This window comes from Lissotriton vulgaris, chromosome 2_1 (assembly GCF_964263255.1).
Source record: "Lissotriton vulgaris chromosome 2_1, aLisVul1.2, whole genome shotgun sequence".
Taxonomy (NCBI): Eukaryota; Metazoa; Chordata; class Amphibia; order Caudata; family Salamandridae; genus Lissotriton; species Lissotriton vulgaris.
This window is the reverse complement of record NC_141687.1, coordinates 1,771,350,844-1,771,364,856: the sequence shown is the minus strand read 5'-3', so window position 1 is coordinate 1,771,364,856 and position 14,013 is coordinate 1,771,350,844. Positions and strand designations below refer to the sequence as shown.

The 14,013-nt window shown below is 48.4% G+C and overlaps 1 protein-coding gene across 1 annotated transcript in view; it reads left to right on the top strand.

Annotated features, from left to right (window-relative positions):
• The window catches only part of LOC147733265 (sperm-specific sodium:proton exchanger-like), a 4,638,748-nt gene that overhangs the window by 2,484,183 nt on the left and 2,140,552 nt on the right, over positions 1 to 14,013 (top strand). The gene's annotated exons all lie outside the window — the stretch shown is intronic.

Genomic DNA, 14,013 nt, shown 5'->3' with positions numbered 1-14,013 from the left:
TCAAGACACCCTTTCATTTGCATTAGTAAAGGCATTAGGGGCGGGAGAATTGAGTAACCAATGTCCTCTTCTATCTGATTTCAACTCCGCTTTGAAAGTTTTATGGAGAAGACTAAAAGTCAGATCAAATCGCCTGGTGTTGAACTAAAAGGGAAAGACGGGTGGAAGGAAGAAGGACGGGCAAGATTTAATATTTATGACTGACAGAGAGAAGGATACGTGTGATGCAAGCATGCAGATTGCAAAGGTGGCTGATAGGAATCTGATGCATGGTTGGTTGCACGCCTGAAAAAATCCAGCAAATGTTAAAGACCAAGCAAGTGGGAGGATAGATACATACCACAAATGTTATGTACTGTGCTTTATAGTGCTACCGTGTGTATAATTAACTTGTCTTACTGTTTTTCTAAGAGTATATTTTACAATAGTCTTGTTTTTTCTTTTTGATATACAGCTACTCCTTCCAAACAAGATCGGAAGGAGTTGGCTGCCAAGGCACGGCACCGGAAGCTGGAGGAGAAACAAGTGGAATATCGACAGCTGGTGGTCCTGGAAGAGGAGGAGGAGGAAGCGACAGCAGCTGAACACTCCTCCAATACCCCGGGCCACAGCCACCGCCCTCCAGTAGTACGGCGCCACCATCTGGCGGCTGCCCGCCGCCGCTGCCTTTCCATCACTGGTCTCCCCTCACTGTGGCTGCAAATGCCATGCTCTAAAGTGTCCCGTTGCCCTACTAGAGGAGGCAGTGCGTGTCCCCCAAAAACAATCCCGCTGAACCTAGGAGACCCTGTTTATTGCCCCTTTTTTATTTATTGTTTTGGTGGGTGGGAATGGGCGTTGTGGTTTTGGATATTTTGTTGGACTTCTTTATGGACATTGGTTGGCATTAGGGAAAGGGGTAGGTCAGGTTTTGTGGGTTTTTTACATAGTTTATTCTTGTTAGGGTTATTTTTAAATCAATATTTCTAATTTACATACAATATTGTTAATGTTTTGTGGTTGGGGTTACTGTTTTACATCACACTGTTTCCTTGCTGGTGCAGGGCCGCCCATAGCCAGTGTTTGATTTAAATAATTGGCTGACTTTGTAAGACACAAAAAGATAGATGCTGCACCCCTCAATGATTGAGTTGTCCTACTAGTGCTGTCAGTCTCTCTCTTCTAATTTATGCATTCTTTAACTGGACTCAAAGGGGTGTGTGAAATGATTGAAAACATGTTCATTATCAATTATGCCTCCCCCAAACTTCTCTTACCTTTGCTTAATGTTTAACTTAGGCACAGCAATGGCTGCATAGTGATGATGGTTTCCTTTCCTAACATGCCATGGTTGTGACCTGGTGGTAGAATGAATGAATGAAACCTAACTTATATCGCGCAACTTTCCCCAACGGGCGTCAAGGCGGCTAAACAAACTTAGTCCAGAGTCAGAGAGTATGCTACTGGTAGGCCTCAATGAAGAGCCGAGTTTTTAGTGCTTTTTTAAAGAGGGCCATAGAGGGTTGTTTTTTCAGCTCGGGGGGGAGGTCATTCCATAGCAGTAGTAGTAGAAGACACTGGCAGGGCAGCAGCATTTGCAAAAAAAGAAAATGAGACAGTCAGTCACCTGAGAGAGACTGTTCGAGGAGTAGTAGAATGAAGTGCAGTACAGAACTTACAGCGAAACAATAATATGCAGAAATATTTTACAACAAAACCTAGCGGTGGTGGGGATAGCCTATTAAACAGAGTTACAAACTATAGTTGTGTTGAGTCACTTGACTAGGCCTGGAGTATACTCGACACAAGCGTAACAATTAGTGCTGTGTATGAGGATGACAACAAATCCTATCAATGCCGGCAATTAATGTGGATGTATATGTTCCTTTGGTAAATAAAAATCACCTCTAAAATATACTGCTCATCAGTGGCCAAGCAGAAGAAGATCCTCGCTCTGCCTTGAAATTGAAGTACTGTTGCTTTCGCCACATCCGCCCCAGCAAGCGTGTAATAAATTATTGGTGTACATTTAATTTAGTCACACCTCAATAAGTCACACAGCCCGGGGGAAGAGGGTTAGGGTTTGTTGAATGGATGGGAAGGGGGGTTTGGGGAAAGGTTTGAAAATGAAATGCAGTATGCATGGACAAACAACAAAACACAAACTCTGTAGACTACCATATCCATATTAATATGTTAAGGGAGAAAAAGGAAATGCATGCATGATGATGATTGATAAGAGGACCCGGATTACATACAGTTCTTGTTCAGTTGTTCCAGGCTTACTTTTACAGAGAGCAAATACATTTTTTAAATATTGGTAGGGATGAATCATAATGATCAACAATGGAAATGGACACTGGTATCTACAATAACCATTGGTTATTTTTGAGAACCCTCATAGACGCCTATTGATTTTGATGTTGCGGTATATCTTTTCGTCCGCCCCTTATCAAGCGTCATGGCATAGTCATCGGGTTGTCAAGTAACGTGCTATATGCCTGCCTCGACCGAGGCAACCTTCAGTCAGTGTAGAAGTGTCCAGAGATTGGGGGGACAAATTTAGAGGGGTGGTGGATAGAGCAAAAAGTGTCTTAAAAACAGTGACACACCTAGAACAAGATGTATTATAAAGAGGTGGGTACTGTGAGTTAAAAACTAGGTTAGTGATATATTAAGTAATCGAGTTACTGGATTACCATATTTCTATAAAGACAGGTCGACATGTTTCAGCTCACCTGGGCCAAAATGGTCTGTGGAGCTTTCGTCAGGACAAAACAAAACAGTAACGGTGGGTATATTGGTACTCACGCACCTTGTGCAGTTTTCATTGGATTGTATGAGATTCTCATACTGAGATTCCTTCGTTAGTGGTTAATCTCTCCACATCAGGTTGCAAAAGAGTCACAATTAACGTGCTCATTGCCGCGTGTAGTAGAGCATTCACTCCTTGTGCTGACTCTGCCCCTGGTCAGGGGTGACCAGGGGCAGTACTAATATACCCACCGTTACTGTTTTGTTTTGTCCTGACGAAAGCTCCACAGACCATTTTGGCCCAGGTGAGCTGAAACATGTCGACCTGTCTTTAGAGAAATATGGTAATCCAGTAACTCGATTACTTAATATATCACTAACCTAGTTTTTAACTCACAGTACCCACCTCTTTATAATAAATCTTGTTCTAGGTGTGTCACTGTTTTTAAGACACTTTTTTGCTCTATCCACCACCCCTCTAGATTTGTCCCCCTAATCTCTGGACACTTCTACACTGACCGAAGGTTGCCTCGGGTGAGGCAGGCATATAGCACGTTACTTAACAACCCGATGACTATGCCATGACGCTTGATAAGAGGCGGACGAAAAGATATACTGCAACATCAAAATCAATAAGCGTCTATGAGGGTTCTCAAAAATAACCAATGGTTATTGTAGATACCAGTGTCCATTTCCATTGTTGATCATTATGAAATCTACCCAGGGGAACTGAATGGACTTTAATTCCTCTTCCCTCCCCCTTGATGAATGGGATGAATCATAAACAGAGAGCAAACCTAATGATAATAATAACAACAAGAATCACACACTGTTGTAAAGATTGTAGACAAGAAAATGAATCAAATTATTTAAAAGATGATGAAAGTTGGTACTGTTACTGTGTTATCCTGGTCAAAAATGTGGATTTGCATCTCGGCAATCCTCTTGGTCCTCTCGTCCATCAATCTTGGGTGTCGCAAGTCGCTATTGCCTGCCTAGAAAAAGTAGATTTATTAGTAAGGTAAGTGTGCATTGTAATGTTTTCCCAAGTATAGCGCAAGGCCCGGCCTGTAATTGTAGATGGAAAAACAAAAGGGATATTGAGAAACAAAGTTGAAAAAAATGCATCAAGTTATGGTGTAGTGCAACAAGAACACTTTCCGAGGCGGCATGTTTGCATCATCTCAACTTAGTCTAGTCTGTTTCCAGCATTGACTTTCAACAACAACAGGACAGAGCAGGCCCACAGTGATGGCATGTCACTTAGCACATCCTCCGTTTAGAGTACATTTTTTAAAAGAGTTGGACAAAGCACATATACAGCAACATAGCATTTTACAATTTAAGTGACTAAATAAATGCACCGCTGTCATCCCACCGCTACACTCGACTCCACTTCTACACAGACATTTAGGTCTGCTGTGGTTGTTGTTGACTGTTTACCTTTTATACCACTCATGAAACGTCCTCCTGTTTTGTTATTATTCCATCAATCATCTTTGATACTTGTATGACTGACTGTGAAGATCTGCCTGCAGTAGAAGTACAATTTTGTTATTACATAACAAGAGTAAAAATAGTATTGACTTGAGTCACTCTTTAGTGTGTACAGTAAGACTACTAGTACACTTTGACTTCGCTTCATGCACAACAAACAACAAAAACACAAACACCAATCACTCAGAGTCAGGTGTCCAATGCATGCTATTCATTTTCATTATCATTTATCTGTTCCTTCTCATCTTAAGTTAACGGGCCGTCTTTTTCGCCATAATCATCATGGACGGTGCTGTTGTCATACTCGGTGTACAGTGTACAGATTGAGTCCCCTTCCTATATTCAATCAAAAGCAATGTATCAAGCTGCAGTAGAAGTACAAATTTCTTATTAAACATTGTTGCAAGAAGGGGAAAATTGCCTTGAGTTACGTTTAGTGTTTGGAATGATGATTAGTGCACAATGAAATAACTTCATGCACAACAAACAACAACAAAATCACTCAATCTGCGTCCAATGCCTGGCATCATTCATTACCTATTCCGTCTCATTTTCACTTTTCAGTTAATGGGCAGTCTCTCTCGGCTCAGAAAGGAGGATAGCTATAGTAGTCATCATGTTCCACTTCTTTTGGCGGGACTAGGAAAGATTTTATTTTTTCTTCTATTTAGCATCATCCAATCATCATCTGTCTTGAGGGCAATGGATTTAGGGAGATTCAGGAGGATGGAGCTGAGGAGCTGGATTCGGAAGACTGTACTGTGAAATGCAGATATCTGAAACTCGTAGATTGAAATAAGAAGAGTAGAAGACGGTGGTGATGGATTTGTTGTGATTCAAAGTTTGTAACCGGAAAGACACACAAATATAGGAAAATAAGGGAAGAAGACAGTAAGTGCAAGCCTAATTGTCAAGGAAGTATAGCTCATCCTCAAACGCTGGGGGTTCAACCAGTAGTAGGTAATCATGTAACACACTACTTCTGTCACCTGAGCCGCTGTCCTCATCTTCCTCCCTTGATTCATGTACCTTGTAATTCGGTGGTATGAAGTGCTGATTCATTTTGATCATTGTTAACCTCTCCCAATTTTTGGACGAGAGACTGGTCCTTCTCACTGTTACGATGGAACCAGCAGCACTGAAAGCACGTTCGGAAGAGACACTTGTGACAGTGCAAGCCAGATAGCTTATCGCCAGCCTTCTTAGCTGTGGCCATTCGGCCCTTTTCCTATACCAATACTGTAATGGGTTTTGATCAATGTACACCTCTGTTGGGTCGTCCAAATAGGCCTGGACCATCTGCTCAATGTTCAGGTGTGCTGCTGCTAACCTTTTTTCTGACTCTTTTGTCTGTGCATCAGCACTGTGCCTAATACCAATGCCTTACTGTAAATACCAACTGTATAGCAATTCTACTGGGCCTAATGATCCAGTTATTGTTGCTGTTGTCGATAGTGATGGTGAGTGTTCTGAGCCAAAAGCACTGCCTTCAGCCTCCGAAGTTGCACTTGATGCCCTGCTGAGGAACTTCTTGTGTGTTGATCTAGAGGGCTTTTAATTAGCAGCCGTTCATTTTCCAACTTAATCGCTGCCTCGGGGATCCAAGTTTTGTAGCGGGCAAAATCCATCTCTGAAAAAGGAATTAATGTCTTCAGTGCTAATTTTGCTTGTGGATCCAGAATTGTGGCAGAAATGTAATGTTCTTGTGACAAAATCATATTTTGCACCCTTATATTTTCAGCTAAGCGACTGGCTAAGCTCTCCACCAAGTCATAGGCTTCTTTTTTTTCTTCTATACCTTTGTATGATTCAGACACCTTCTTCAGCTGATGCTCTAGCATTTGCAAAAATGGGATAGCTTGGCCCATTGTACAGTTCTCCTTGCTGACTTGACGTGTGAAGGCCTCAAAATGACAAAGCATGTCAGTCAGGCACTTAACTAGGCACCATTGGTCCATCTGAAGGGTCATGCCTTTCACAGTAGCATCCAGTATTTGCATGACTTATTTATTGAGTGGCCTGTACTGCTCAAACAAACGATCAAGCATGTAATACATTGAGTTCCAACATGCTTTGACTGGCATGTTATAATCACGTTAAATGATCCTCAGCTGCTTCCGAGCTTTAAAAGAATGGCTGAAATGAGTGAATATTGTTTGGCAGGTGGTCAGTAAGTTACTGACTATGGGTTCTTTTTTCAGAAAGTCTTGAACTATAATGTTTATGCAGTGTGCCAAACACGGAAACCTAAAATAGGAACCAAGCTCTATGGCCTTAATTACATTACTGCCATTATCTGTGGCAACAAAACCAATACTAAGCCCTCTTGGGCGCAGCCATTCAAAAAACTTGCTGCGAAACTCTTCCAAAATATTTATAGCAGTATGAGATTTCTCCATGGCGAACATGGCAACAGTTGCATGTTTCCGAGTAGCTTTAAAAATCTCAGCTGTGTCAACAGCACCTCCTTCAGATAGCTTATCTCTAACCCCCACAAAAGAGACCCAGTGTGCAGTGATGCACATGTAACCAGTGGCTTGGCAACTGGTCCACATGTCTGTTGTCAGGTGGATCTTGTGTACAGCACTCTGCTGCAAAGCTTGTCCAACCAATTCCAGCACATCATGATGTAGTACCGGAACAGCAATTCTTGCAAAGTAGGACGGGCTGGGAACCTTCCATTTAGGGCAGATGGCTGACACACATTCAAGAAAACCAACCCCTTCCACAAATGAAAAAGGGAGAGTCCAGTGTTAACATTTTTGCCAGCTTCGCATTGTACAACCGTGCCGTTGGGTGGTTGCGTTGGAACTACCCCTCCAACCTAAGCATGCTCTCAATGGTAGGCTGGATTACTTTCCTTTGTGGTGCTGTTGTTTTCATTAACCCACTTAGGCTCAGCGATGCAGTTTGTCTCATTGCAGTACTCGGTCGCATTGGTGTCTCAGCCTGACTCTGAGTATCGCTCTTACTGCGGTGCTACTCAGATGTTGCTGAGGAGGATGTGGGCGGTACCACTACAGTACTGGGGACAGGGCTAGAAATGCCTCCCTCCTTTTCACCTTCCACAGCAATAATATTGTCCTCTGATTCTTCATGCCCAACTTCAATGGGTTGAGTTTTTTTTACTTTGTTTTAAGTGAAGTAGTTGATTCTCCCATATGATATTGTGGTGTATTGTGAGATGACTTGCTTGGCCTCTGGTACCATAGTTTGTACCAAGCCTACCCCGCCGAACACCTTGCCGACAAATTGAGCATATAGCAACGTTCTCCTCCTTGGTGCTAACAGAAAAGAAGTCCCAAACTGGGGAGGAGAACTTTCTGCACTGCTGGATGTGACACTTTTAATACCTGATGAACTGGAGGGTGTGCTTGGAATGTGACTCTGTGCAGCTACACTGTGACTTTTACTACCACTACCTACTGACATGGTTGAGCTGGATATAGGTCCCTGCCGGGCCTTTGAAAATATGGCAGCTGGAGGGTGTGGTGGTGTAACCTGTGTTGGTAGTATCCGTGCTACATCCCGCTCAGTAGCAGCCTTTCTGGATAGGGTGAGAATGTTGGTCTCCATCCATTTTGTGGCGGGAGTGATGTGCGTGATGACTGGCTTGTCTTCATCAACATCATCCCCCTCTTGTACATCTACCTCCATAACTCTAAGTTTTTCTGGCACCTGGGGGCGCTAGAGGGCGCACAAGCGGAATGGCCGCTTAGTATTGCAGCTCCCGCTCCTGGAGTTCTGGACTTTTTGGTTCCGTCCAGAGGTGTCAGGGAGCAACACCCAAAGACCCCGGAGTTCCACCTGCCTTGGTGCACAAATGAACAGGAACACGGGCTTCTCGATGGTGGCGTCAAAGACCAAAGGTTTATTACTGCAGGGACACAGAAGTCACAGATACTACACACGGGCAGTAACTAGGAGCCTGTTCAAATTGTACAAAGCGGGTTGCTCCTTATATACTAGTTTTTGGCCTTCAGGCGAATTCTTTACATGTTGGTACATTCCCAAAACCTTTGTGTCATAGACAATAAATATTTGGCGTGCACAGGAACCGTTGATAAAATCTGATACAAAACATCTACGAAGAGGGGTTCCCACTAGTTCGTCACAATTCCCTGTCAATATTGCATTCAGGACCCGGACCGCCTCATCGTAAAGTTCGTTACCTCCCCCTAATAAAGATTCAGAAAGAAAGAAACAGAGCCAGGTGTGGAAGATAGAAAAGTGGGATAAGGGATGTTTGTGGGTTGTAAATGGGCAAGGCTACCGGCTTCGGCCGCCTAATCATGATCAGGACAATGGACACGAAGACCAGTTTGGCAGGACTGGCCTCGGGCAGAGGAGGCAGCCTTTGTCGAGTCATGCAGCTACAGCGTGATCTGGTTTAAGGTGCACGTGTCATGAAAGAGGTGAATCTCCGGCTAAGGTTACGTGTCCTTAATCGAAATGAAGTGATCAGAGGTTATTGCGTATGTGAGGGCAAGAATCACAAAATGGCGGCCATGATCTAAGATGGATGCCGTGGGTAGATCAGAAAAGTGTTTATAAAAGGAGTGCTCTTGCTCGTAGCGTAGCGAAAACACCAGGATATACTAAATGGATCATTTGCGGTTCGCTGATACCAATATTATGTATTTCCGACAAACTTGAAAACACGGGTTCAAATCGTCACGGAACCTCACTCCTTGGGACATTATCCTGCTGTTATCCTCTGCCACAGGGTCCACATCGGCTCCTATTCCTGTCGATTCGCAGCGGGACACTTGTCTCTACCCTCGGTCCAAGTTTGGTGCCGCTGGGAGGATTGAAGCTGAAGCGGTGCCTCATTGAAGTTTTGCCGACGGCGGCGCTGGTGCGGAGGAGTGCATGCAGCCGGCCCTGCAGAACTATGTTGGACCGGGGATTACCACGAGGGGCTTGGCCTCTCCCCTCGGCGGCTGGCGGACCCTTGGACGGCGGACCTGAGGCGAAGGTGAGGGGCGGCCTGCCCGGTGCTACGGAGACCCTCCCCGCCCCCCCCTGCCGCTCTCGCTGCCCCTGTAGGGGAAACTGCTGCTCCCTCCGTTGCTGGCGGACCCCTGGACGGCTCATCGCCAGCGGACCTGGGGCGGCCTGCCTGGTGCTGCGGAGACCCTCCCCGCCCCGGCTGCTCTCGCTGCCCCCGTCGGGGAAACTGCTGCTGCCTCCGTTACTGCGGGCTGCCGGGGGGCGGACACTACACAGCCTGCCTGGTCCCCGTAAGGTGCCGGGCCTGATTGGTGACGGGCGGCGCAGGCCATTATACCACTCGGCGGAGCGGCTGCCTGTCGGACCTGGGCCCTCGAGCCTGCTACCGATCCTACATTAGTTCTTTGTCGGCCCTAGCTGCTCACTCTGTGCCAATTCTTGGGACGCTGCCCCTCGCTGCAGTACAGCCGCACCTGCCGAGGGGAGAGGACTGGGGCCCTTCCACGCTCCCCACCTACTCACCGGGCATTGCTCTGCTGTCTCCTGGCTGTGCTGTGCGGGGCGGACTTGTTGCAGGCGCCCCATATTGACCGCCACACCTGCGGGGCACACCCCCACTGCGCCTCGGCCTTCCTTCCTCTGACACTAACCTAAGCCTGCCGCGCCGCCACTCTCCACAGCAGTGTTCACAGGCCGGGCCCCACCACCGTCGCTGCTGGAACTTCGCCGCCCCCTTTTCGGCCACCGGACTGCGCAAGGCCTGCGCCTGGATCCTTGTTGAACTCTCTCGACACTGCCCTGCATACTGGTGATAGCGCCCTAGATCGTCGACCCATAGTGGTACGGCACTTTACGCTCCTGAGGTGTCGTGCCCCAGCGCCACCATGGTGCGCCCAGAGAACCTCCAGACCAAGCTCAGCTTTGATGCCGCGAGGAAGGGCGCGAAGTCAACGCAGCTGGACCCGGACCCTAGCACGTCCTCCCCGAAAGCCACCGCCTCCTCAGCTAAGGAAGCCGACCTGTCCAGCCTGATACAAGAGATGCGACAGGGCTTCGCCACTGTCGTAGAGAAGGTTGACGGTGTCACCGCACGGCTGGACGCACTGGTGCACAAGGTAGACCGACATGAGGAACGCATCACGGCCGCGGAGCAACGCATCTCCGATACCTCGGACGTGGCCACGTCTCACACCACTCAACTGTCCAGGATGGACAACCTCCTCCGGATCATAGCGGCAAAGAATGAGGATTTGGAAGCCCGTAGTCGCCGTAACAACATACGGATCACCAATGTGCCGGAATCCACAGATACGGGCAGAATGGAGCTGTACGTGGAGAAACTGCTCAAGGGATCCATTGGTGAGGACGCTTTTTCGCCTCAGTTCATTGTTGAGAGAGCGCACCGCTCCCTGGCACCTATGCCCAAACCTGGCCTGCCACCGCGCCCCATCATTGCTCGGCTGCTGAATTACCGCGACAGGGACACTGCACTCCGAGGGGCCCGGTCTCAAAGATCGCTGCAATACAATGGAGTCACCTTCTCCATCTACCCGGACTTCATGCCAATGGTGCAGGAGGAGCGGCGTAAGTTCCTGCCGGTGAAGAAAAAGCTACGTGAGGCGCAGGTCGATTATGCGCTCTTGTACCCTGCAAAACTACGCATCACTCATCAGGGCAAGCAGCGTTTCTTCACCAACCCGCAGAAGGTAGAAGACTTTCTCAAATCGCTCCTTAGGGCGCGCAGGGAGGACCGAGATGCGGAGGGGGACCGCGACGGAGCAGACTTGTCCCCGGCGCCTCATGAAGACTGACTGCGGGTATCCGCTACATTGCGCACCCTACCTGCGGCCACTTGTGACATTCCCGAACATTGATGCACAGGCGCGAGAGACCGGACAGACAGTGACCCTGCGTGGACTCTTCATCCCTGTGGTAACGTAACCCAAGGACCACTTTCCTGGCCCTAGTCTCCACCGAGGGCGGCGCAGATACGAGGCTGGGATCTAGGAAGTGGCTGTGCGTTTCTCTATGTCATACCCCCACTGGGCGATCCCCTTTGACTTGCTGGCGTTTCAGCTGTTCATGTTACTTGACTTGGGGGAGGGGGGAGGGGGGTGGATTGTTGGGTGGGATTGCTTGGCTGCTGGCATGATTGGGATGCTGGGGTGGGTGGTGGGGTGGGATGTTTCTCTTTTTCTTCGAGGCAATCATCTCTTGGACTGCATGCTTGAACTTTACCTTGGTGTGCGCACTGGTGCTGGTGGTGAGGGGTGATTTATTTGTGCTGCCTAGGGCGGCATTGTTCTGGCTTTTGTTGTGTCATCCATGGCCACTCCGGTAGCTAACACACAATTAACTTGTTTATCCTGGAACATAAGAGGGTTGAATAATGCCAGAAAGTGTCGAGATGTCATTGCATACCTTGATAGGCATCACGTGCTAGTCGCTATGCTGCAGGAAACACATCTGTCACCACAGGGTGGTACATCATTTGCGAGTAGGTGGGCCGGAGAACGAGTCTTCTCCTCCTATTCTACCTATTCGAGGGGAGTCGCTATCCTCATTGCCCGCAGGGTTCCTTTTCAGAAGTTTGGAGACCTACTTGACGGGGATGGCAGATATGCGCTTTTGTGGGGCAGGATAGGCCGCGACACTTTCACATTTGTGTCCATGTATGCGCCCAATGTTGACACACCAGCTTTTTTCACTACACTCTGGGGCAAAATTCTCTCTATTGCATCGAAACATGTGGTCTGGGGAGGGGACTTTAATCTGGCGATGCAACCACAGCTAGATAGGGCGGATGGGGTCAGCACCTACAAGGCCAAGACAAGGGAGGCGCTGGAGGGCATCGTTGAGGAGGGCGGACTACTGGACGCCTGGCGACACTTGCACCCCCTGGGGCGGGAAGGCACGCACTTTACATCATATACCGGAACCTGGGCACGTTTAGACTACTTTCTCATCACAAAGGATGTTGCTGTGGAACTGGTGGGGGTCTGTCACCTGCCACGGACATACTCTGATCACAGCCCTGTCTTGCTACACTGTTGTACGCCAGGCTGGGACAGTCCTCGGCCGCAATGGCGACTTCGCCCTGATATCCTCCTTGATAACCTATTTCACACTGAGCTAGGGGAAGAGATAGCGGATTTCTTCACTAGGAATAAGGGATCGGTGGACTCTGTTGAGCATATATGGGAGGCATTCAAAGTTACAATCAGGGGGTATTGCATATCCAAGGGCCATGGTGTTAGAACTTAGGATGGTGTCCAACCCCGACCCAGGCCTGCAGGCCACCTTTAGGGAACAGCTGTCGCGTTATGAAGAGGAGGCTGCGCGAGAAGCAAAGTTTAGGGGCAAACACTGGCAGGCCCGCAGATATTGCGAAGGGGACGGGCCCGGGAAGGAACTCGCCGTGATTACACAACCACCGCGAGCTCACAACACCATATTAGAACTCACCGACACCTCTGGCGCTGCTGTTCGAGACTCAGACGCGATCCTCGCTACTTTTGTGGCACATTACCATTCACTCTACACTTCCACGGTGGGGCCTGATGTATCCTATACTGACTACCTAAGCGACGTCGCAATGTGTTGGATTAGTGACGGCGATAGGGAGTTCCTCGCGGCTCCGTTCAAACTTGACGAGGTGCGAGAGGCCATTATGTCCCTCAAGAATGGCAAAGCCCCAGGACTTGACGGTATACCAGCCGAATTCTATAAGGCATACATCGACATTATGGCCCCGGTACTCAGCGAGGTCTTCTCGGAATCACTATGCGATGGGGTGCTCCCCTGTTCCATGCGCGAGGTGGTGATCACATCCCTCCTTAAACCCGGTAAGGACCCCAAATCCTGTAACTCCTACCGTCCGCTCTCCCTCCTCAATTGCGACGTCAAGATTCTTGCCAAGGTCTTGGCCACCCGGCTGTCGTTGTTAATGACCAGACTCGTACTGCCCGACCAGTCCGGCTTTGTGTCAGGCAGGTCTACTTCCCACAACCTTCGCACGCCCTTCTCCCTGCTCCGCACGGTGCACCCTGACACACCTGTGGCGGCCATTTTCCTCGACGCGACCAAGGCCTTCGACTCCGTCGAATGGCCATACCTGTTTTCAATGCTGGCTAGCATGGGATTTCCCAAATTATTTATATCCTGGGTCCACCTGCTGTATACTCGCCCTATGGCAAGAGTACTGATCAACGGTCACCTATCTCAGCCAATCGCATTGACCAGGGGTACGAGACAGGGATGCCCTCTCTCTCCCCTATTGTTCGCTATTGCTGTCGAACCTCTTGCCTGTCGGCTGCGCCAATTACATCGTGGCGGCCCAGTACAATGCTTGCAGCGCCAGATTGATGTGTCCCTCTACGCGGACGATATCACCCTTTATGTCAAACATCCCGAAGTATATCTTAATCCGTTACTCAGGGAGTTTGTATTGTTTGGTAGGATGTCTGGTGTCCATATCAACTGGTCCAAGTCGCAGCTCTTCCCCCTGACCGATGCGGTGACCGATTTCCCCCTCGATTACCCACTTGAGTGGAGTCGATCTGACCTCCGCTATCTTGGGATAAGCATTTCGCGGGACAGGGACGAGACACTGCGATCCAATTACGGGGTGGCGATGACCAAACTGATTGCTTCAGTGGACCGTTGGATCACCCTACCTCTATCCATGGCCGGGAGAGCGTCACTCATAAAAATGGAGGTGCTGCCCCGCTTTCTGTACTTCTTTCTTAATATACCCTACTACCCTGGCGCAAATTTTTCCGAACCCTGCGGTCGGAGCTGCGACGGCTCTTTTGGGGCGGCAGGAACCCC